Source organism: Alexandromys fortis, unplaced genomic scaffold, assembly GCF_014885135.2.
Source record: "Alexandromys fortis isolate MF-2015 unplaced genomic scaffold, M_Fortis_MF-2015_v1.1 scaffold_109, whole genome shotgun sequence".
Taxonomy (NCBI): Eukaryota; Metazoa; Chordata; class Mammalia; order Rodentia; family Cricetidae; genus Alexandromys; species Alexandromys fortis.
The window spans coordinates 1,599,086-1,623,437 of record NW_026068005.1 but is presented as its reverse complement, the minus strand read 5'-3'; the positions used below and the strand labels follow the sequence as shown (position 1 = coordinate 1,623,437).

The 24,352-nt window shown below is 44.0% G+C and overlaps 1 protein-coding gene across 1 annotated transcript in view; it reads right to left on the bottom strand.

Annotated features, from left to right (window-relative positions):
- The window catches only part of Nckap5 (NCK associated protein 5), an 820,785-nt gene that overhangs the window by 794,065 nt on the left and 2,368 nt on the right, over positions 1–24,352 (bottom strand). The window lies entirely within an intron of this gene.

The following is a 24,352-nucleotide window of genomic DNA, read 5'->3' as shown; positions in this document are numbered from 1 at the left end:
CTGGTGTTACAGGTCTGGACCGCCGCTACCACCACTACCAGTTTAAGCAGTTCGTGCTGAATCCAAGGACTTTGTGAATGATGGGTAAGCATTCTACCAACAAAGCTATATCTCTAGCCAAAACAGACATATTAAAGCACATGAAAATTTGTATTTTTAGAATTTTGGAAGATATCAAAATTTAATAATGAAAATTATCAAAGCAGAAATGATTTATGAAATAATAGCTGATGGCTCTTCAAAGTTGAAGAGCACATATTTTGTTTAAAATATAAATTTTAATATACATGTGCTGGCAAGCTGTCACTGTCAATTTGACACAATATGAAATCAAACTGGGATGAGAGTTTCAGTTGAGAAATTAGCTAGATCAGGTTGGCCTATAGGCATGTTTGGGGGTGGGGCATGCCTTGATTATTAATTGCTTTAGGAAGATTGGGTGCACTGTGAGAGGCACCATTTCCTAAGCTGGGCCTTGACCCTGCACGGGTATATTTCCTTCTCTCTGTTCTTGACTCTGTGTGTAGTGTGTCTAGCCACTTTGAGTCCCTGCCTCAACTTCCCTTTAGTGATGGACTGTGACCTAGAGTTGTAAGCCGAATAAACCCTTTTCTCCCCTAAGCTGCTGTTGCTCTTTCCGTATCACCACAGCCGGGGCAGGCAGCACACAAGGTGCGAGTTTCATGATGGCGTCTTCAGGCATCTTAGTCTCTACATCCTGTTTCAATCATTCTCCTCTCTACAGTGCCCACCCTCCAGCCTGTTCCCTTCTTCCTTCCCCCAAGTCTCTCCCTTTCCATTCCCTTATCATGTGAATATGTGCTTTTAGGACTGAAAATACTGCCTAAAATTATGATCCATATCAAAAGGCACAGTATCCGAAGTATGAAGACCTCAAGTGAAATTCCTAAAAGTTATGAGGGACCTCTCAAGATGACATATAAGTACTGTTAGATAGCGACCCTGCCAGTACATCTCTAGTTAGCAAAATTAAATGCCCGAACATAAGAGAATGCTGCTGCCAAAATAATGAAGGCAAATAACTCTGAGACTTCTAAGTGGCTCTAAAATATAACCCAAGAACCCCTTAGCCTTAGAGAGCTGGAGCAAACGGGGCTGAGGCTCTGTTGGTAGAATGTTTGCTTAGCATGCGGGAAATGCTCTGGAAGTGGAGGCAGGAGGATCAGGAGTTTAAGGTCATCCTTAGCCACCTAGAGAATTCCAGGCTAACCTTGGCTACATGAGATATTGCCCCACCCCATCCCCCAAAGAAAGCCTCTGTTGTTTTTGCCACAAAAGACTACTGATGGATCCACTTCAGTAAAACAGTGTGGATGAGCCGTGGATTGCACCAAACAGCAAACTCAAGGGGAAAAATGTGTGGCTGGATCTGGTGAGTGATTTTTTTTCTCAGACACAATAGCTTAATTTAGCCGTATAAATTAATTCAGAATTGGCAACAATAAAAAAAAGTGAAATTTGACGCAGTGTGTTAGACATATCAAGGCCCTTCAAATTGTTTATACCCTCAAGTGCCCTTGAGAAAAATCACTGCCATTATTATTCAAAGAAACATCCCTTTGCCTGCCCAAGGCTTTTCCCTCTGAGTGTTCATTCAGCCTTGTAGTTATAAACAAATGGCAGGTGCTGACTTGTGTCTCCTTCCTGCTGAAATGGTTACCCTCAGGACGGGGACCCCAGCTCATTACGCTGGTTCTCTCATCCCGGTACTCAAAATTTGTGCAGAGCTGCTCAACTTGTCTGCAAAATTAATTTTTTAACATGTTGCTGTATGTGTGTGTGTGCACACACACGCATGTGCATGTGTAAAAATGTGTGTGCAGACTTATGTATGTCATTTTCTGGGCACCATCTACGTTATGCTTTTGGGAGCCAGGGTCTGTCACTGGGCTGGCAGTTCTGTTCTCAGGCTATATGAGCCGTCCGACGGATCCTCCTGCCTCTGTCTCGCCCACAGCAGGAGTATAAGCACTTGCTACCATGCCTGTTTTGTTTTGTTTTACACGCGAGTTCTGGGGATCAAACTCTGGCTGCCATGCTTATATGGAAAGCACTTTGCTAAGTGAGCGATCACCCCGGACCAAGCGAAACTCTTGAGAGTTTCTTTAGCAGAAGCTTCTGCTGCTTCCAGTCTGCTTAGAAAGAGTTGCTTGGATTTTAATCTTCAAAGCCTGAATTTGTATCTTAAATTAAACATTATCAACCGAGAAAGTGAGATTTGGTTATCTTGTACTACCTATTTGGAAAAATGAAATCCTTTTCCCATAACTCCGTGAAATTTTCCTTTTAGAGTATTGACTTATTACTATTATATGTAAATAAACAAGTGTAAAAACAAGCAAAAGTGACCTATGAATATATTCCAAAGGTTAAGGTCATGGACAAACCTGTAGGGAAAGCAATCTGAGTTCCCATTCCTGCACTCCCAACTGCTTCCTCCAAGCTAGAAAATAATTCACTATTAATAATTTATCTTTCTAAGATTTCCTATTAGCCATTTATGCACATACATGTATGTATATTTACATATGTAAATTTTTAATCATAACTCTTGGTACCCTTTTCTACATAGTTTTTGACAAGCTGATTTACTTCGCATTTAGTAGTGTGTCAGGGCGAGGGCTGGGATCTGTTGGTAGAGAGAATGAATTGCCTGCAGGAAGCTCTGGGGAGATCCATCTCTGGACTAAGTAAACCAGGCATGGTGGCACATGCCTGCAATCTCAACACTTGAAAGGTAGAAACAGGAGGATCAGAGGTTCAAGGTCAACCTTAGCTACATAGAAAGTTCCAGATCAGGTTGGGCTGTGTGAAACACTGTCTCAAAAAATAATACCGGGTATAATATTCTCTCCATGTTGAGATACAAACAGGTCTTCCTTCTTCCTCAGCTGTATTTTAGGTTTTTTTTATTTATATGTATGTGTGTGCATACACAGGTTGTGTGTGGGTACCCATGGAGGCCAGAAGGGGGCGTCAGATCCCCCAGAGCTAGTGTTACAGGTGATTGTGAGCCATCTGATGTGGAGCACAGATCTGAACTTGGGTTCTCTGCAAGACCAGCAAGCACTCTTGACAGCTGAGCCATCTCTCCATCCACCTTTTTCATTCTTTTAATGACCACAAGGGCTCCTGATGGCAGGTGGAGCCCGATTTGTTTGACTCTTCCCTTCTTGATGGACACAGACAGCAAATAATTTATCAGTATTACAGACGCTGTGGAGTGTTTTCTCGTGCATTCCTCTGTGTAAACGGATGAAGTGCTCCTGTGATAAATAGCTGAAGGGGCCCTCACTTTCCAAATACACTCAGATTTCTATTAATCCAAATCACCGTCTCCTTCCTGTTCCAGCCCAATGGCTTCAGAAAGGCAGAGAAACCCATCCACAGCTTCCCAGAAATGCAACAAATCATGATCACATCTCATTTAAAGCTCCTCCTGCTCGAGCTGAGGATGTAGTTTAGCAGCAGAGGACTTGCCTAGCAGATGGGAGGCTTAGGGTTCCGTCCCCGGTACCCGAAAAGCCAAAGCAAAAACGTATGCCCTGCCCATCAAATAATTCATTCACAAATCAATCTGTCCACCCAGAACTCGTATACATCCACTCTGCAATACCCTGCCAGTCATGGCCTCACCTTGAGACTTTCCTACATCTAAGACCATAAAGGAAGACAAGGCCCCTTTAAGTTCCTATCAACGGGGTCTAGGCAAAGCCCTTATCCACCTGTGTTAGCTTTCGTGATACTGATACAGAGGCCTGGCATTCACAAATCAAAGGGAGGAAAAGTGCATTTAGCTTATGGTTTTGGAATATTGTGGTGGGGACAGTGTGATGGGGCTGTTCACATCACAACAGAGGGAGACGGGAAAAGAGAGAAAGAAGTGGGGGAGAGAACGGACAAGGCCTAGCCCCTACAAGCCTATGTGGTAGCTTCCATTCTGTCGCTGTGATAAATACTGTAACATAGAGTGTGATGGGGCTTCCTTTCACCACACATTCTCAAGTCACAGTTCACCATCAAGAGAGGGATGACAGGAGCCCGAGGCATGAACTTGATGGTACCTGCTTGCTCTCCCACACAGCATTGCTTCTGACCAAGAAACTCACTTCCCGTTCAAAGAACTGGGGCAGGGATCATGGGGGATGCCACTGTTTGCTGGCAAGCATGCTTCCTTAAATCAATCAGAACCACCCACCTAGGGAATGGTGCTGCCCACAGTGGCCTAGATATTCCCATTCCAGTTAACAAGACAATCCCCTACAGGCATTCCCATAGGTCAGTCTGATCTAGGTGAAGTTTTCCTCAATTGAGATTCTCTTCCCAGATACGTCTAGATTGTGTCATATTGATAGTCAAAGCTAACCAAACAGCCTGCTCCTAGTGACTTATTTCCTATAGCTATACTAGACTTAAAATTTCCACCACCTCCCCAAATGATGCCTCCAGCTGAGGACCAAGCATTCAGCATACAAGCCTGTGGGACACATGTCCCATTCAAACCATAGTACCTACCTCAGAGAAGATACCTCCAACGAGGAAGAGAGATGCACAAGCTAGGGTCAGAGGCAGCTAGTGTAGGAAATAGAAGACAGGCATTGGGACTGTCATCTTATAATCCCCATCAACGTCTTTCTTAAGACATTAAAATTTCTACTTTAGCTATTCTTGGCACTCTTCTGTCTAGGAATGTTTGAAGTTAACACAATAGGAAATGCAGAAATTGCTGTATAGCATTGATAGAATTCAGTGGAAATGGGTCCTCGCTCCTTTGTAAGATTTTATTTTTACTTATATGAATGGGTATGTGTTTATGTGAGTACATGCTGTGGGGAGGGTGCCTGCATGTGTGTGCAGGTGCCTGCATGTGTGTGCAGCTGCCTGCAGGGTCTAAGAGAGAGTGGAGGACTCCCTAGACCTGGAGTTATAGGTGGTTTTGAGTCACTTGGCGTGGGCTCTGGAAACTGAACTTGGACGCTGTACAGGAGCAGAAGTTCTCTTAGCTATTGAGCCATCTCTCCTGTCCTGGACCCGCACTCTTATGCCTGAACTTTCCTCTGCTTCTCATCAGCAGAGACTTGGTAAGCTGAAAGCAAAATACAAAGTAAAAGCAGGTATAAACTCTGAAACAACTGGTTTTTGTTTTTTTTTGGGGGGAGGGTGTTTCTTCAACTTCTCATGTTATAGTACAAAGTGTGTAGGGCCCATGTCTGTGTTGGCTCCGCCCCACAAAGCCGTGTTCCAAAGGGAATCTGCTTCACTGATCCCTACACCATAGCCAGCACCTCAGATGCTCAATCTGAGCATAACCTGTTTACCAGGATTCCACGAGGGTGCATGGAGTATAATCTGTCTGATCTAAGAAACAAGACCAAAACATTTGTCTGCACATTTGCAGGTATGTAGAGGTCAGAGGTCAACTCAGGACAAGTGTTGCTCCTCAAGTATCATCCACCTGTTTTGTTTCGAGACAAGTTCTCTCACTGGCCTAGAACTCTTGCTCAAGTTAAGCTAGACTGATCAGTGAGCCTCGGGATCTGCTGCATCTACCTTCCCAACCCTGGGGTCACTAACGTGTGCTATCATGCCCAGATTTTCTCTGAGTTCTGGGAATTGAACTCAGGTCTTCATGGTTGCCAGTCAAGCACTAAGTTGTCTGACTGTTTCTCTAGCTTGAAATTAAAATATTTTGTATCTTTACAAGAACACAGCAGAAGGTGCAGGGGTGATGAAGGTTTACATGGTCTGAACACTTCTGTTTGAAAAGATTTATAAGGACTGGCTAATACATCAAAGAAATTGGAGAAAATGACAAAAAGCCTCTCCATCGAGAAAATACTATTGATTTCTCTAGAAAAAAAGAGATTAATATGAGTTGTTAAAATGCCCTGTGATTATTTAGGTTTGATAAAGTGCTTCGTAAGTTCAGTTGCTTTAATTTGGGAATCTTAGGAAGGATAAAATAACACTTGGGACTTGTCTAACTTAAATGGAAGAAATGAACCCCCAAATGTCAATAAATGTGCTGTTAGCCATGTGCACACAATTCTCTGTGTGTGCCCAGCACTAAGAATACACCTTAGCCAAGTCTACCTGGCCAAACCTGCCTGGCCAAGCTCAGCAACTAAGAGACAAGTACCTTAAAGACTAAGACAAGGCAAAGAGTGAAAATACATCCTCACTGGAGAGCATTAATGTCAAAAGACAGTGGATAAAAGGACAAGAGACAGAAAGAGAAAGGGAAGGGAAAGGAAGGTAGAGATGGGGGGAGAAAGAAGAAGAGAAGGAAGCAAAAATGGGAGAGAGGAAGAGAGAGATAAGATGGGAAGAGAGAGAGAAAGAGAAGGGAAAGGGAAGGAAGGGAAAAAAGGGAGGAAAAGCAAAGGAGGAGGGGAGAGGGAAAGGGAGGGAAGAAGTGAGAAAGAAAGAGAAAAACGAAAGGGAAACAGGAGCGGAAGGGAGAAAATAAAGTAGAAAGAGAAAGAGGGAAAGTAAAGAGGATAGAGAATAGGAGGGAGAGAAGAGAGTGGGAGAGAGAAAGATGAGAACATTAAGTTGAATGGCGCAGAGGAGAAGGAGAGAATGTGGGGAGGGAGGAAATAAAAGTTTGAGAAGAGGAAAGGGGAGGGAAGGAGAAGGGAAGAGAAAAGGGGGGAGAACAAGGGGAAATGAGAGAGAAAGAAGAGGAGAGGAGAAGGGAAGGAAAGAGAAAAGAAAAGAGACAGGGGCAGGGGAAGGTCAAGTGAGTCGCTGTCCAAGAAACTGACAGCTTCGAGGAGGTCTACAGAGAGGGGCCCTTCACCCAGTTTCCTATAATGATGGCTTCTGTGAACTCTTTAGGCTGCAGTTCGTTGTGCACAATCCTTCCACACCCTGTCAACATGAGCTTCACTCTCTGGCTTCACACAGGCTGGTGTATTCCAAGTGCTATCAAAAGACTATCATGGGGTGGCTACGTCAGTGTGAGGACAAGGTGCTATCGTGTACCCAGCATATTCGATAGGGATTTGGAAGGGGGAGACAGCATCTGGCAATTAAGGGATCCAGCCTATGTCTGGAAGAGTCCTTGTCCTAGTTTCATTGTTGTGGCAGTGACTAAAGCATTCTAACAAAAAGCAACTTGGGGGAGGTGGGTTATTTGACTTATGCTTTCAAGTCACAATCTGTCACTGAGGGGAGTCAGGAGAGGAACTCGGGGTAACAACCTGAAGGCAGAACTGCTTGCCAGTCCACCCAGCATCACCTCTAACCAGGAGCGCACCAAATTTTATGAGAGAGAACGAAAAAGAGCTGTGAACTTATAAATCATTTTAAGATGAAAGCAAGCCAGGCTTTTGCAGAAACAGAGGTCCATTTTCATGCCCAAGTATGTTTTCTACCTTTTACCAGTTCATTGGTGCCAAAATATGAAAAGGCAGATGCTCTTTACGTTCTTCTCATCTAGAGGCTTACATTTGCATGAGGAAGAAAATTGCTTTCAAAGCAAAGAAACTATAATGTGAGTAGATATATGTACTTTTTAAAATAAAGAAATTAAAAATAAAAAGCAGAGCATTCCCTCACAGCCACGAAATACGCAGAAACCATGGAGAAGCACTGCTTTGGTTTGCAAACTCATACTCAGTCACTGATAGATTCTGGGACCAGCTGCCTAGGGATGGTGCTGCCCACAGAGGGCAGGCATCAATGAACTATCAAGACAGTCCTCCACAGACATGCCATAGGCCATTTTGATCTAGGAAGTTTTTCAGATGAAAGAGTCTGTTCTCGGATGACCCCAGGCTGTGTCAAGTTGACAGTTAAAGCTAAAGCAGGACAGACGTGTTCTCCACAGCAGTAGGGTTAAAACAGCACACCGCAGTAAAGACACTTCCATCAAATGAAGCACTCTGAGAGATTCAAAGAAGCTCTTGTTAATTCTATAACGTTGTGTCCTTTTCCTAGCCAGGAACACTTGGCTCAAGACACCTGAACAGTTTTCCAAAGTCCTTCAAAAAATTGAGACAAGGATGTGTACTCAGGAAAAGGGCTACGGGAGAGTAGAGGAAGGAACAGTGCTTGTCCAAAGCAAGAACGTGTTCTTATTGGTCAATGCATTGATCTCCAGTTTTCTGAAGTCTGCTATCATGAACTCAAATTGCACAAGAAAATGAAGACTTGGAGAAGACATGTCCAGGCTAAGCTGTAGAGAGAGAGCTCCGTTGCTACCTGAGAAAATGACTCATGGGAAGTAGAAAGGGATAACCCATTGGCTTTCTGTTATTTCCAACCTCACTATCCCCGAGAATCTGTGATTATTTACAGATATACGTGCAAAAATAATAAAGGAATTCAAGTAACATGGATGACCTTCATCTTATTTAAAAAGACAAATATTACAGGCTTTCCTTCACTTGTGGGATTTTGATTTTATACACATATATAAAACCAAACAGGTGCAGAGAGCATAATGGTTGAAATTAAACTGGAGAACAAAGGTGACAAATTGGATGAGGGAGTGAGGAAGGGGGATTACCTGGGAATTGGAGATGATGCTATACACTGCGAAGAAGAGCTTTTCTAACTCAGTTTAATAAAGCTTAAGCAATAATAATGAAATAAATAATTGAAGTATAGCCACAGGTAAGATATGAATGAGAATTAGAAAGCATATGTTACTATTAAATAAAGAAACTGGGGTCTAGAAAGGCAGCTCAATGGTTTAGAATCCAAACTACTACAGGGGACCCAAGTTTGGTTCCCAGCACCCAAACTGGGTGCCTCACATTGTTTATAAATCCAGTATGAATTTCAGACATGAATACTCACACAAAACAACTGCTTTAAAAGTTACAATAAGCTGCCCAGGCTAGAAGTGAGCTATTCAAATGGCTTGAAGTCTTGCGAGGTCACACACAGACCATAGGTCATGCGGGTCTTTACGTGCTGTGGTGACTTGTTCAAGAACAGTGGGGTGCCAGACACAGAGGCTCACAGAACCACTCAGAAAGGTTCAAGAAATGTCAGCAAGGATTCCTGACACAAGAAAAGGAAGAAAAAAGATGCTGAGGTCTGTGTCTCATAAAACTGCCAAGATCTGACTACAGCGTCAAACCATTAACTGGCAGACACAACTGAAGGGACTCAGAAGTTGAAGAGGAACAAACCAGAACCCAGTTTGCAGTGAGAAGCGAGCTGAGATCCCATGTCTAGCCAGGTGGGTTTGAGGGTAGAAGCTGACAAGAGGAGGGGAGGCTGTAAGCCAATCGCAAAGCAGGAGACCTAAAGTTGCAGAGGAGGTTCCATCCCTGACTGCCCAGAGTGGTGGGGAGGGAGGCAAAGGCACTTTAATTTACTGCTTAACCACCATAAAAAGACTCAGACCTCACAAGGCCAAATCAAGGCATTGGGAGAGCAGAGAGCTCCTGGTTCTGGGTTTTCTTCTGAGTTCGTGTGGCTGGTAAATTGTGATCTTGTGGTTGTAGAATCCACAGCTTCTGTTGTCAAGGTCAATGGGAGAATCTTTGAGGCTGTGCATCTCAAGTCTCTCAACTCCAGACTTTTATTAACCTGAAGCAAGCTAATTAGGAACCTTAATTACATCTACAAAACTATTCCCAACTGAATGTAGCTGGCGCACTGATTGTGGAAGTCAGTATGGAGGTTCCTCAAAGTAGCAACAACAAACAAGAAAGACTCCAGGGTTTATTTCATAGGACGACTGCCATATGCTAAAACAGCAATGTGGAAAGGAAAGGGTTCATCCTACTTACTCTTCTACATCATCAATGGAAGTCAGGGCAGGACTGAACTAGCTCTGTAGCAGGCTGGCCTTAAAAGATATCTGCTTACTTCTGCCTCCTTAGTGCCATGATCAAAGGTGGGTGCCACCACACAAGGCAGACACTTAAGGCAGGAATCTGGAGGCAGGAACTGAAGCAGAAGTCATGCAAGAACACTGCTTACTAGCTTGCTCCTCCTGGCTTGCCCAGCACAGGGGAGCACCCTCCACAGTGGCCTGGGCCCTTAACCATTGATCACTCATTAAGAAGTAGCCTACAGTCTTGCCTACAATCTGAACTTATGGAGGCATTTTCTCAATTAGGGTTCCTTTCTCTCAAATAACTCTGTGTGTGAAATCGACAAAATAAAACTAATCTAGCCAGTGCAGTTGGTGGCATGGCTTAGTGGGTAAAGATACTTGTCACCAAGCCTGAGCACTTCAGTTTGATCACACATGATGGTGAAAAGAGACATTTGACTCCTGTATGTTGTTCTCTGACTTCCACGTATATGTGTTCCAGCACACATAACCACACACATATAATCAATGGGAAACAGAATTACCATGTGACCCAGCTATAGCACTCCCAGGTATTGACCTAGAAGACTTGAAACCAATACACATAAAGATGCTTGGACATGCATGCTTAACTGCAGTACTATACATGATAGCTACATATTTGAACCAAACTAGGTGTCCATTCATAGAGGAATGGAGATAGACAGATAGATGACAGACAAACAGATGGACAGACAGACAATGATAGATAGGTAGATGTAGATAGATAGATAGATAGATAGATAGATAGATAGATAGATAGATAGATCTCATATATGTAAAAGCACATACACACATACATACATACATATATACATACATACATAAATACATACACTATGGAGTTTTTCAGCTAAAAAAAAGAATGAAGTCATGTCATTTATAGGAAAAAGGGTACAACTGGAGATGATCATATTAAGTGAACTAAGCCAGGCCCAGGAATATAAACATGTGTTTTCTTTCATTTGTGGTCCCTAAATTCTATAGTCACAAAAACTCATATATGAATATGTGGCATGAAACTAGAAGTGAAATTGTCTGGGGGTTGAGAGGAACTAATGGGAGGGGGAAGTCTGAGAAATAATAGGGAAAAGGAATGGGGATATGGAATATGTTCAACGTTTATTATGTACTTTTGAGGAAATGTCCTCACAGAACATAGTACTTTGTAGAGTGAACATATGCTGTTAAAACCAGTCCTCCTGCCTTCACCACACAAGGCTAGCTGTCCATATCTGTGTTTGCCCTACAAGTTGAGAGGATATAATTATATACCTGGGTGCATGTACAATTGGAGGATGAATATTAGCATTCACCGTGGAATGAGGCTTTCCAGAAAGTAAGAAGCAGTAGAATTGAGAGAATAAGAGAAAAGGTACAAATATGTACAGTGCACAAACCAACAATGCACTGTTTATAAAATACTCAAGCATACATATTGGCTTCCGGCAAGGAAATAGAAAAGAGACTTGATCAGACATGTTCAAGGGCTCTCTGGCCCATGCCTGACACTAACACATAGTTTTCACATTTTTGCACAGGAATCATGAAATAATATATCATCAGCACAAGGTAAAAATGAGGCTGTGGTAACAGCTCAATTGTTAAGAGGAAGGGAAAAAAACAGAGTGCTCATCTGAGTTCTGTTTCAGGAGCACACATTTTTCAGACAGAGCTGAGTAGAGCGGTATATATTTATAATCCTAGGGCTTGAGAGGCAGAAACAGGCAGATCTCTGGGGCTCCCTACCCAGCTAGCTTACCCTTCTGGGTGAGCTTTGTGCCAGTGAGAGACCAGGTCTCAAAAATTCCAAGTGGAAAACACCTGGGGATGGACGACAGTACAGGGCGGCCTCTGCTCCCCCGTAATCGTACGCAAAGAAGGTGAGTGATAAAAGATGCGCTCATATGGAATTTGACCACAGCAACTCTTTGCCAAGTCTGGGATAGGTTGTTGCTCTGATAAGATGGGAAACTGGCAAGGGTAATAGCAGAGGTGTGCTTGGCTAATTGCAGGTGCCATGGTCTGGTGACTGAGACGCCAATAACAGATTAACTAAAAAGAGTGACCGTAAGACACAGTAGAGGAAGAAAAAGAAGTGGAGAGCGGCAGGAACCGGATAGGATCTGGGATGACCAAGCTGAGGAAGAGGGCAGCAGGGGTAATACCACTGAGGGGACTCCAGGGAGCCTTATAGAAACGTCCCTTTTGTTATTTGTCATCCTCAAAGTATGCTGCATAGCAGTTTCCTCTGAATGGAAACATTCTATTCTGGAAGGAAGTTCATTAGGACTGGGAAAGGTCTTAAGGGAGATCCTTTATGATTCAGGAAGGAAACAACTCAAAAGTTTCATGAAGTCCCTGGAACCAGATTCACAGGGTCAATGATATAAGTAGTAAGAACTGCTGAGGAGAGGAAAGTCCAACACCTGTGGAGCTACCTGAACGTTACTCAGAGACTGCCAGGGTTCCAGGTTTTATGAGCTGTCATCCATGCTGGGGTTGCTTTTGGGTGATGCAGTTGTCCACATCCCTGTAAATCACCAACACTCTTAAATAACTCCAAAAAACTTACTCGCTCTCCAAGTTGGACTTTGGTATGGTATGGTATGGTTAGTCTAGTCTGCGGTCAGGTCCTGGTCTGCAGTGAAAATACACCTATGTCTTCCCAGGATAGTTCACACCACGGAGTGTTATCTGTACCACGTCCCTGTGTAATCACTTTGCTTTTCTCAGGGCTTCTTATGAGCATCATGTGCCAGCACTGAACTAGAAAATCTCCCTTTTCCTCTTAATTTTTGAGACAGAGTCTCTCACTGAACCTGGAGTTTACTGATCAGCTAAAGAAGTCAGCCAGGTGGCCAAAGGAATCCACCTGTCTCTCCAAACCCTGGGGTTATAAGCACGGCTTAGTAGAAAGCACTTTACAGACTGAGCCAACTTCCTAACTTCATGCTTTTCTTACGTTCATAAATCTTATAGCTTATAAGTTACCTTAAAACAAATGCAAACACAATCCACAGTGCCACAAGACCACCCCAAATGACAGTTTTCTCTTTGCTCACACCCTTGCATACATGGCATCTCACATTCTTGACTGCTATGCAAGGCTGGTTCAATCGTTTTTCACACTTTGCACAGTTGCTCCTAGAAAATTCGTGGGCAGACACCAACCCCCTTCACAGATGAACCACAGAAAGAGGAGCCAGGAACCAGGCTCCCTGGATGCTTTTATAACTCATGCCTCAGTATATCTCATCCTGAGCTTTTTCTCTCTATATAAAGATTCTTACCAAGCCTATGGAGGAACTCTCTGCAGAAAATTGAAGACACATGTCAATTCTTTATAAAGATTGTGCAAGACAGAGAGGGAAAATCTAAGCACATCACTCATGCAGAAACTATTTAATCAAAGGGGAGAGACAATTATAACATCTGTTAATCTTCTGTGGCGGTTATAATTAGATGCTTGGGAGAAACACCCATTGGAAGGCGATCCTCTAACATCTGTCACCAGAGAATACAGCCCTGTGCAGTGAGGACTCACTTTGTCATACTGGGGAAAACGGGGTACTTCTAGGGATTACAGACACTCCTAGAGTCCCCAAAACACCCATACATGCCACCCGGCATTGTACCCACTGTCCAGGAGGGGAGGAGTTTCACTTCTTGCTGCTCTGATTGTTGCTGTGAGTTGAGAGGGGACTGCAATCATGGTGTGATTGTGGTTGATAGCACCAAAGAGTGGGAGTGGCCTTTGGACCTTCTGATCTTTCTCTTCAATGTGCAGATAGGGCTGCTTGATCCAAGGGTCCCACAGAAGTCTCCTGGAAGAATTTTACAAGTAGGAGTGCTCCACTCTCCCTCTCTCCAGATTGCACCCCACCTTCCATGCTGGCCATGCCTTTGGGACTCTCTCTTTCTTTGACCTGGAATTGGAACTTGTTCTATAACAGGGTTTGAACTGTGAAGACACCCATGGGCCTTTGGGATTCTGGAGAGATGGAAAACACAGGGAGAGTACCCTTTCCTCTGGACCCCCGTTCTATGGGGAAACACCAACTCACCACCTTCAGCTCTGTTAAATGGAGGCAGACACAGGAGTGGGACAGAAATCTTGGCAGCTAGCTAGCCTGGGATCTGCAGCAGTGAATAACAGGAGACCTTGCATCAAGCAAGGACTGATACTTGAGATTGTCCTCTGACCTTCATACTCACACCATGGCACAAGTACACCCACATACATACATCACAGACACACACAAACACACAAAGGGACACACACAGAGACACACATACACACACATTAAAACAAACAAAGGAACAGATAGAGAAGACAAGAGGCATATGATATGGGAAGTGTAGGGGAATGATAGAAAGATTGATGAGAAATAGAGGAATAAAGAGAGATCTGTGGGAGGTGGAGAGAAACTAGGAATGATGATACAGGAAGCCTGAAAGAAGAATCTAGTGAATGCCCCATCAAAAGTATCCAGGCCCAGAAAAACCCTTCTTACCCTACAACCTGGCTACACTTAAACATTTATTTTAATTTCTATGTACATGCTCGGATGTATGCACATATATGTGTAGGTGTCAATACAGGCATCATATCCCCTGGAGCTGGAGACACGGGTTATTGTGAGCTACAGGCCTTGGGTACTGAGAACGATAGTCATGTCCTCTGTAAGGCCAGCAAGCTCTAAATTGCTGAGCCATCTCTCAGCCCCAGACTCCCCTGCATGTTAAACAAACAGTTCTGTAATCACTGGAGACCACAGGGTTTGATGGTTTTGTCAAACAAACAGAGGGAATTATAAAGCCAGAAGCACTGTGCAAGCAAAAGCCATGTGGTGACCCAGGAACACAGTGCCAATATAGTAAGGACCCTACAGGAGCATTCAACAGGCCAGGGGCATGGGTGGGCAGTTTTCTTGGCAGCTGTTCTGGACTATGAATACTTATTTGTGCCAAAACACTGAGTAAACAGAACTCTTGACATTTGACATGAGGATTAAGTAATCTCCCTGAGGCTCAGAAGATGGCTCAGTTGCTGAAGAGCCTCCCATAAGAACCTGAATTCTATCCCCAGGATCCACATAGAAAGGAGAAGAACTGTTTGGCATTTTTAATAAAGATTTTTTCACTACCAAATATTTAAAAATAACAAAACAGAAGTGGGCACAGTTGCTCATGCCTTAATCCCCTTACTTTAGAGGCAGAGGCAGGTGGATCCCTAGAGTTGAAGGCCAGCCTGTCTGGATAGAATTCCAGGCCAGTAGGCAGTATATAGTGAGACCTTGTCTCAAATGGGAGGTGTCTAAATGTGATGATGTATGTTCATAATCCTGTGCTGGAAACTGAGTACAAACATATCCTGGGACTTGCAACCAGCCGGCATAACTCCATTGGCGAGTTCCAGGTAAGGTAGAGACCATATCTTAAGCAAGATGGTGGATGGAAACTGAGGAACAACTTTAGAGGTTGACCTCAGGCCTTCACAGGCTCTTGTGTACACACACACACACACACACACACACACACCACACTGGGCCACGTAAAACTGACACCATCTTTCTTCTACCTACAAGGGCCTGTGCAGTCCTCAGTGACAAAGGGCCAACCAAGAGAGCAAAGTCTCTCTTTGCACCTGAGTGTGTTTGCACATGTGTGCTCCGAGTATCTTATTCATCCTTTGCCGGGAACTCTCCCACATGAACGTAATAATGTCTGTATACCTGGGTCAAAGTCCTACTGTGTAATTTCAAACAAATAAAGCCCTCAGTTTCCTGATTTTTTTTCTCTTCATACTGGGATCCACCACAGTGTTTACCTCAGGCAATTGCTATAAGGACTGGATGAAGAGACAACACACACACACACACACACACACACACACACACACACACACATGACAGGGTCAGGCACCTTGGAAACATTTCAGAAATGTTTGATAAGGTCATTATTTGTGTTGCTGCACTCAAAGAACAAGAAAACCATGCTGGACGGTAGTGGTACACACCTTTAATACCATCAGTCGAGAGGCAGAGGCAGAACTCACTCTGTGAGTTCAAGATCAGCCTAGTCTACAGAGCGAGTTCCAGGATAGCCAAGGCCACACAAAGAAAACCTGTCACAAAACAAACAAACAAAAAAGAAAACCAAACTCAATTGGGTTAAATGACTGATCAAGTGCAAGAAGTCAGAACGCAGGATGGAGCCCATTGAGGAATAAGTGTCTCTGGGATAGGATCTATAGTCACATGACTTCCATCACCTTATTTGTGCCAGCAGATTCCAAACTTCTGGTCCTTCTTGTGTATTCCATACCATCGCGGGAAAGCAGTATTGACAGTTTACAGGAAACATCTAGCCTGACTGGGGAGACATGGAAGTATGCACGGTCAGTTGAAGGCATCTTCCTCTGTCTCTTCCTACTCCCACAAGTGGAAAGAAAAAAAGTAAAGGAGACAGGGCGTAGAAGGGAGAAAAGGAGAGAAGGATATGGGAGCTGGGGAGAAAGGAAGGAGTAAAAACATCTTAAAAATTCTTTAAAACTATGGGTAAAGGCACCCTCATGGTAGAAAGAGAATTCAGTCCAGCAAATGGTCTGCTGACCTCTATGTGTGGGCTGTGTTTACACACACACCATACACATGCACATGCATGTACACACACACACATGTACAAACACACGTACACATGCATGCATGCATCCTGAAAAAAATAAAGAAAAGAAAAATAAAATCCATGTCCATTTGCTTATTCATGGATTCTCAGACTTCCAGCGCTCCTACTTGATAAACACCATGACTACAGGAAATAAAGAGACACTTGCCCTTTCATTGAAAGTTAGATAAAAGAACAATGCCATGACTTTGTGTCTCAAGACTGTACAAAGCCGGCAGCTTTGACCATCAAGGTCTGAGACATAAAAGGGAATGTTTCCCTTAAGTGTTAAAGAAAGGGGGGATGCAGCAATCTAGAACCAGAGCGTGTGCTTGTGTTCATCCAGTCACCGACTGTTTGGGAGCTACCCTCTGGGCTACTCTAGGCACCAAGTTTAATATTAAACTAGAAGACACACAGAAGGTCTTGCCTCCCTGGAGAGACCTCCCTAATCAATAGCTCACCATATGTTTAATTACACAGTGATAAGTGCTGTGGCCAACAGCCACTAAAGCTGGTACAGACCATGACAAATGGGAAGACACTGGGCTGAGAAGTTGTGGCCCAAGAGAAGGAATGGGAAGAATTCCCGATCAAGCAAGAGGAGCAGGAGCCAGGCCAGTGGGGAGGAAGAGAATAGCTTTGGGAGGCACACTGAATGACGGACAGTCAGTCTTGCCTTCCTGGCTGCTACGTTCACCAGTAGGGGCAGGGATAGAGAAGATCGGTCTGCCTTGTGCTCTTACTAAATATCCCCAGGTCAGAAAGAGGCCTTGCCACAGAGTGCAGGCCTCGGGACTGCTGGCTACAGGGGATTCTGTTCAGTACGGAGTTCACCTCACTGTCAGAAGCAAAGTGAACCCATGTCTAGGATAGGAGGACTGTCATGTTCCTCCTCCACACTCAGCAGCCAATACTAAGATCCAAATAGTAGGCTGAGAGCTCCCCACACCCCAACTCCAACAGAAACATCCTATAGATTTAATGACAAGGCGTCCAAAGTTCTGGTTTGATGGATGGGTTTTTAATGATCTATCTGATTCTCCGGCTCCTTACTAAGAAAGCAATGAAGATGAAAACTTAGATGTCTCCTCGCTCCACAAACAAAGAAACACAATGCACTTTAAACATCGCTTGGGTAATCTTGCTGCTATTCATTAGATGTTCTCAGAAACAATGACTTTAGCAGGTAGCTGTCATGATTGGCAGTGGGCAGGCCCGTGCGAAGCTTTTACTCAGTTTAAGAAGGCCCTCTACTGGCAGTCTCCAAACACTGTCTAAACGCAAGCTCTTTCCTGTACTTGAAGGAAACTGTTTTGAATCTTCCCAATTACAAAGCCCCTCACATTCCTGAGCTGGAAGTATAAATGAGAGGGAAGGAGGAAGGTGAAAAATAAATGCCGTTTTGCGAAGGACACCCATTTATGTGTATACAAAAGAACAATGCTCCGAGTCTGGCCTTCGCCTCCCGCTGATGAGACTGCTCTAGACGTCAAAGGGACTGAGGGAGAAGGATCTTCCCTACACTGAGAAGGTGCTGAGGTTTTATGGTGCCCCAGGAACAAATATGAACGTGATTTGCCAACTACAATAAACTTCATCTTTTCTGTTTACTCAAATGTGGGTAATTGAGAATAGTTAGAATAAAGACACGTGCGAAGCAGGCATTTCAAATGACTCCTGAATCGGCACAATTAATAATTAGCTTCTCCCCTTCAACAACTGGGGAAAAAGAAAATCTCCGGTGACTTGGGATAGGCTATTATCTGAGAAGATAGCTTTAAGTGGTGTTTATTCCTGACACATTGGTCAAAGGGATCTTGTGAGGCTGAGAACACTTAGCTGCAGAGTCAGGGAACTGAGTGAGGTATTTTAGATGGGCCAACTAATCACATCTTTAATTTTTCACTTTTTTAACTTCTATATAATTATCTTTTTATTTTTAAAATGAAATACACGAGGGTTTCAGAAAGCAGTGCGTCATTTTGGAACAAAGCGTCTGGAGTGGATTCTCCTCTCCCATTGCTCCTTGTACCGTATCCTAGTCTGTCTACCACCTTCATGTCCCATGTGACCTCTGCCATCCCCACCCTGTTCTTCAGGGCAGTAATTTCACCCTGTCTCGATCCCCTTTCTCTCTCTCTCTCTCTCTCTCTCTCTCTCTCTCTCTCTCTCTCTCTCTCTCTCTGTTTTTATACAATGTACCTACATTTGATTTACACCTATTTTGATAAATACATATGTACATTTCAGTCTAGGATCTATATGTAAGCCAAAATATTCAGCTTTCTTATTTCTGAGTCTGAGTCAACTCCCTTAATATCATACTTTCCAAGTCCATCATTTCCCTGAAACTTTCATGATTTAAAATTCCACTGGGTATGTGTAGCGCATTTCCCATTCATTTGCTGAGGGACACAGACTGGCTCCGTTTCTCAGTTGTTGTGAACAGAGCAGCAGTGAGCATGTGCAAGTAATAACTTAAGGAAATTTGTTTAATAGAAAGGAAATGCGATCATAGTAAATGATCTGGCTTGACAGGAAATAATAGTGATCCCTCTGTGTCCGGGGCTCTGCATCTGCGGCTGGACGTCCCGGGAGTTTGAGAATGCTCGGGAAAGGCGGACAGGATGTCACAGTGGGTAAAGGTGCTTGCCACACAAGTCTGGTGGCTTGAAGTTGAGCCTGTGAACCCATGTGACTGCATAGAGTTGAACTCTGACCTCCATAGCATGCCATCATATGTGCTAGTAAGTGTGCGTGTGCACAACACACACACACAAGCACACTCACACCATGCAGACATAATAGTAATAAACAATACAATAATCTTTTTTAAAGTAATAAAATGGGCTACAGAGGCTTCTCGGTTGCTAAAGAGCCTTTGCTGTCCCAGCGCCTACATTAGGTGGCTCACAACCGCATATAACTGCAGCTTCAGGGGATCTGATGTAATGATCTCTTCTGGCCTCTGTGGGCAGCTACACACAGGTCTGTCTCTCTGACAGCTTCTGTCTCTGTCTCACGGGTACCAATCCCCAGTGGCTACTAAGGGATGGCTATACTTACAAACATGATAAAAATAAGCACTAAATATATTTTAATCAGTGTGATGTAATCACACCGATGGACAGGGAGGGAGGGGGAAAGATGTATTGTTATCAAACGTAATTGGGAATAATTTGACATATAACTCTGATAAAGGAGTTCTACCTGGAAATATGACCACAAAATGGGGTCTGCCAAAAATCCATCATGGAGTAGGGAGAGACTCAAGGGGCCTCCCGTCCCTGAGGATCTCTAGGCAACTAGTGATCACTGGTAGCAGGAGAGACATTTTCTTCTGTGGTGTAACCATTGGTAAGTTGCCCAACCCTAATGAAACTCATTGGCTTACTACCACTACCCCCAAGGAAAGAAAAGCAGAAAGAGACAGAGACATAAAAGAAGATGGGGCGGGGGGGGGGCTTGTTGAGAAGAGAGGGGGATCAGCAGGAGTGGGAGGGAATGAGCACTGTCATATAAAATTAATATATGCTAATAAAACAAAAATTAAATGGGGGAGCAGCTGAAAATGATTGTGACCAAAGAATAGGCCTGAGGAATGGGGTGTGGATGGATGGTAAAGGGACTACCTTGTGAGGATGCTAAGCCTTGAAACGTCCCTCCATGTAATCATGTGAGCACCTCCCCTCAGTTCTGATATTCATACGCAAGAAAGCATGTCACGGGAGGTCCTTCCGCTCCTCCAACCAATAGCTGCTGAGATACCAGCCCATTGGGGCGTGGTCTCTCTCCCTTTAAAAAAGCGGCTACTTTCCTCCTCTCTCTCTCTTCACTTCCTTCTCTTTTTTTTACTAGACTCCCTTCCTGGTTGTGCAGAGGGCTGTTGTCTGGGATGTTGATCTGTAAGTTTTTTCCTCTTTAAATAAATACCACCCTATTAATCATAATTCCAAACTGGAGTGGCATTGTTTGTGACTTACGCCTTCAAAAGCATGAAGCTACCTAAACGTCTCAGCAGTTCTAAGATGGTTATCTTCCTTCATACTTACACCTATGTGGGCTTGTTCACAGATACATGGGTACACATGTGTGCATGTGTGCAGAAAATTCTCCATGTCTCTTCCACCTTACTTATAGAGTCAAGGTCTCTCAGTCAGACCCAGAGCTGGCCAACATGGCTAGTCTCCCTAGACATTCTGCTCCAGGATTCTGTCTCCACCTTCTGAAGCTGGAATTACAGCTGGGCCACCATGCTCACCTGGCATGCTGTGGGGTTTGATGATCCAATCCTTGATCCTATTGCTTACATGACAAGTGCTTTACCCATTGGGCCAACACTTCCCCCTCCTCCCCAGGCCACTAAGTTGATTTTTAAAGTGTCTAAAACTACTAGACACTGACAATGGAGTGATTGGGGTATTGTTTGAACAGGTCTGGATCAGTTCTACGCTTCCAGATTCAATCTGCCAAATGAAGCGTGTACTCTTTGTGGGGCAGCTTGTCAGATGGGCATTCGACAGTAACTCTTGTTCCCTCATTTCAGAAGCAACAGGTCTTCTTTCATTCAACACCTTCACATTCATAGGCTGTGTTATTATCTGGGCTTATGTTCCAAAACAGGCTTGGGACGTTCCTCTTGAACTCAGTCCACTAGGTTCTCACGGAGCATCCAAAGTCGAGCCAAATGACTCACTAATCCAATAATGTTTATTTCTAAGAGGAGAGATCAGTTTTCACACTCTGAAAACTACCAAGATTAATTTATGGAACAATGGGGAAGTTCCTTGTGTAACTGAGGTTTCCAGACTGACAGGACACAGTTTGTCAGACCAGTCTGTGTCGAGGCATGGCAAACGTGTGGGTCATGCTCTGTGCACCCAATAGGTTGATTCTTTCATCTGTTAAAAGGAAGAGAAGTTGAGAACCTGACATTCCAAAGGCTTTAAACCTTGTAAGATGAGAAAACGGAGAAAGAACATGCCTGTCAGCTTACTTATCTATAAACTGTCCCGGGACTCTCCCCAGTGTTCGGCCTAAACCTTTCTGGCTGTCAAAGTCCATTTTCACAGGCTCAGGATATAGCTCAGTTGATATAACAATTGCTTAGTATGTGTGAGGCCCTGGGTTCAATGTGGTGCCCCTTAGCACCACATCCATGGGGCATAGTTGTGCACACCTATAATCCCTACACTTGGGAGGTAGAAACAGGTGAACCAGCAGTTCTAGGTCACCCTCAGCTAGATAGTGAGTTTGACAGGAGAACAGGCTCCATAAGACTGTATCTTAAACCAATCAAATGAAGACCCGTTTTCAACATCCCAAACCAACTCTGCACCTTACAAACTGTGTCTGAGTCTTGGGTGAAACCCCATCACACAGATAAGACTCAGATGCATTGTCTAGAGGAAAGGTACTGACTGTGGCCTCTTTATAAGTCTTACTGGTGTTTACCAAATTAGAACATCTATAGAACAGTTACAACTCCACTCCAAGGTATATAACTAACAGAAAGGTATATGGACAGCTAAAGAGATGGACAGATAGGCCTCTGCATCTTTGTATGTGTATAAACTGCAGTCTGGGGATGTAGTCAGTGTGCAGACTGCCTTCCTGGCATGCATGAAGCCTCGGATTCTACCCCCATCACACTGGAAACTATTGTAGCAGTGCATGCACACCTGCAAACTGAGCATTAGGGAGCTAGAAGCAAACGGATCAAGAGTTCAAAGTCATCCTTGGCTACATAGCATGGTTTGAAGCCAGCTTGGGCAACAAGAGGCCATCTCTCAAAAATAAAAACTACACTTCCAGAGATCACTACTTCTTTAGTAGTGCCTAGGGACTAGGGACCAGCCAAAAGTCCAACTGCTGCTTACAGCTGTTGCTTTTAACCTGATCTCTGAGCTATCATTTGACCACACTGGACCTACAAACACCCACATCAAGAACTTAAATGAGCTTGATGTTCAGAACCATAAAGTTGGGCTAATCGACAGTAGACTCTTCTCTGAGTAATAGTAAATGGATCTGCCCTGTGACACACAGAGGTTGAAGGCCAAACCAATGAGCACCCTGATCCATGGCACATATGACACCTGACTGTAGTGACATACGCCACCAGAGAGCTGGACATTGGCTTCAGCTGATTCTGAAGAAAGAACACATCACTGGCTCCTCTGGATGGCACTTAGATGTGTCAGTCTGATTTATCAGTGTTCCAGGGCAGTTGGTCTAGGGCAGATGTGAATGACCCACGCTGCATGCCAGGTGAGGCTCTTAAGTCAATTAGCCCTGTGCACCCACAAAGAAGAACACTGAAAGGTGAGGAGTGTGAGCTGCAGGTTCCAATCCTGACTCCTCGTACTACCCACGTGTCCTGAACGCAATACTCAGCCTTTTGTAACCTCAGCTATTTTCCCCTTGGCTATTCAAGTAAGAATATTAATGAGATCACATATGATAAGCAGTCTGGGCCTTGCAAGGTAATCACTCAGTCATGCTTGTAGGAAAGGAACAGTTTAATATGCTGTTACAGAGGTCATCAATCATGCATTTGTACTTTTTCTCATCCTTTGCTATGGACTAGGTGAGGTATTGGGTTATACATTAAACCACAATTTTTCAGTTCATGAGTCCGACCTCAAACCCATTAAAATCCCGTGGTAAAGGTGGAATTTAAATAGTAGGTTTAAAAAAAAACCTATACTAATTTTTAATTGTGCATTTTAAAAAGATTTGTTTTATTTTTAATTATGCTGGGTGTGTGTGTGTGCATGTGAGTGCATTTGCCTGCAGGGGCCAGAAGAGGGCATCAGATCCCATGGAGCTGTAGCTAAAGGTGGTTGTGAGATGCCAGATATAAGACTAGGAACCAAACTCAGTTTGCTGGAAGAGCAGCCAGTGTTCTTAACCCCGAGCTGCCCCAGCCACTTTAAATGGGGCTGTCGAGCATTATAAAAACATCCGGTCAGCATCTCACCACGTAATCACATCATCCAACAGAAACAAGGGCAGAGACACTAGCTGACGGTTTGAAAGACTACAGACTTCTCCCAGAAGTGGGGAGGGCAGACATGACTTGAGCATGAAGGGGAACTAGAAATGTCTCCGAGATGGTGCCATGAGAAAAAGCCGGATTGAAGTTGCGAAGAGAGAATGAAGGAATTTGGGAAACAATATTCATCTGTGTGCTTAGTGCACCATCCACCAAAGGCAGTGACAGGCAGAGCAGTCCTTAAGTACTGGGGCTCAGGACTGGGTCTGCCCCCATGACACACAGAGGCTGAAGGGAAACCAGTGGGCACCCTGATCCCCTGATCAGGGGTACATAGGACCCCTGACTGTGGTGAGGAAGGGAGAGGGGAAGAAAGGCTTCTCCTAGGACAGAAAGTACAAACAAAGGCCTGGATGCAAAAGGAGGTGCCCTGACCAGCTGCAGGAGGATGGGTGTGGAGCATTGCCAGTGAGCATATGGGTCCCAAACTGTCTGCCACAAGACGGCAGCTCCTAGTGACTGAACCGTGAGTTCCAGCTGCATCAACTGAGGAATCTCTAACTACACCTGAGTATGACTCCCACCTTGAGGATTGAATCCTTAAGTCTGAAAGGGTACAGATCTGAACAAGATAAATAAAGACCATAGTTGATACACTTCAGTATATGACATGTACCTTGTTCTGTGCTATGTGTGAGTTCCAGGACAACCAGAGCAATACTGAGAAACTGTTTCAAATAAACAGGAAAGGAAAGATGGGAGGGAGATAGAGAAAGAAAGAAAGAAAGAAAGAAAGAGAGAGAGAGAGAGAGAGAGAGAGAGAGAGAGAGAGAGAGAGAGAG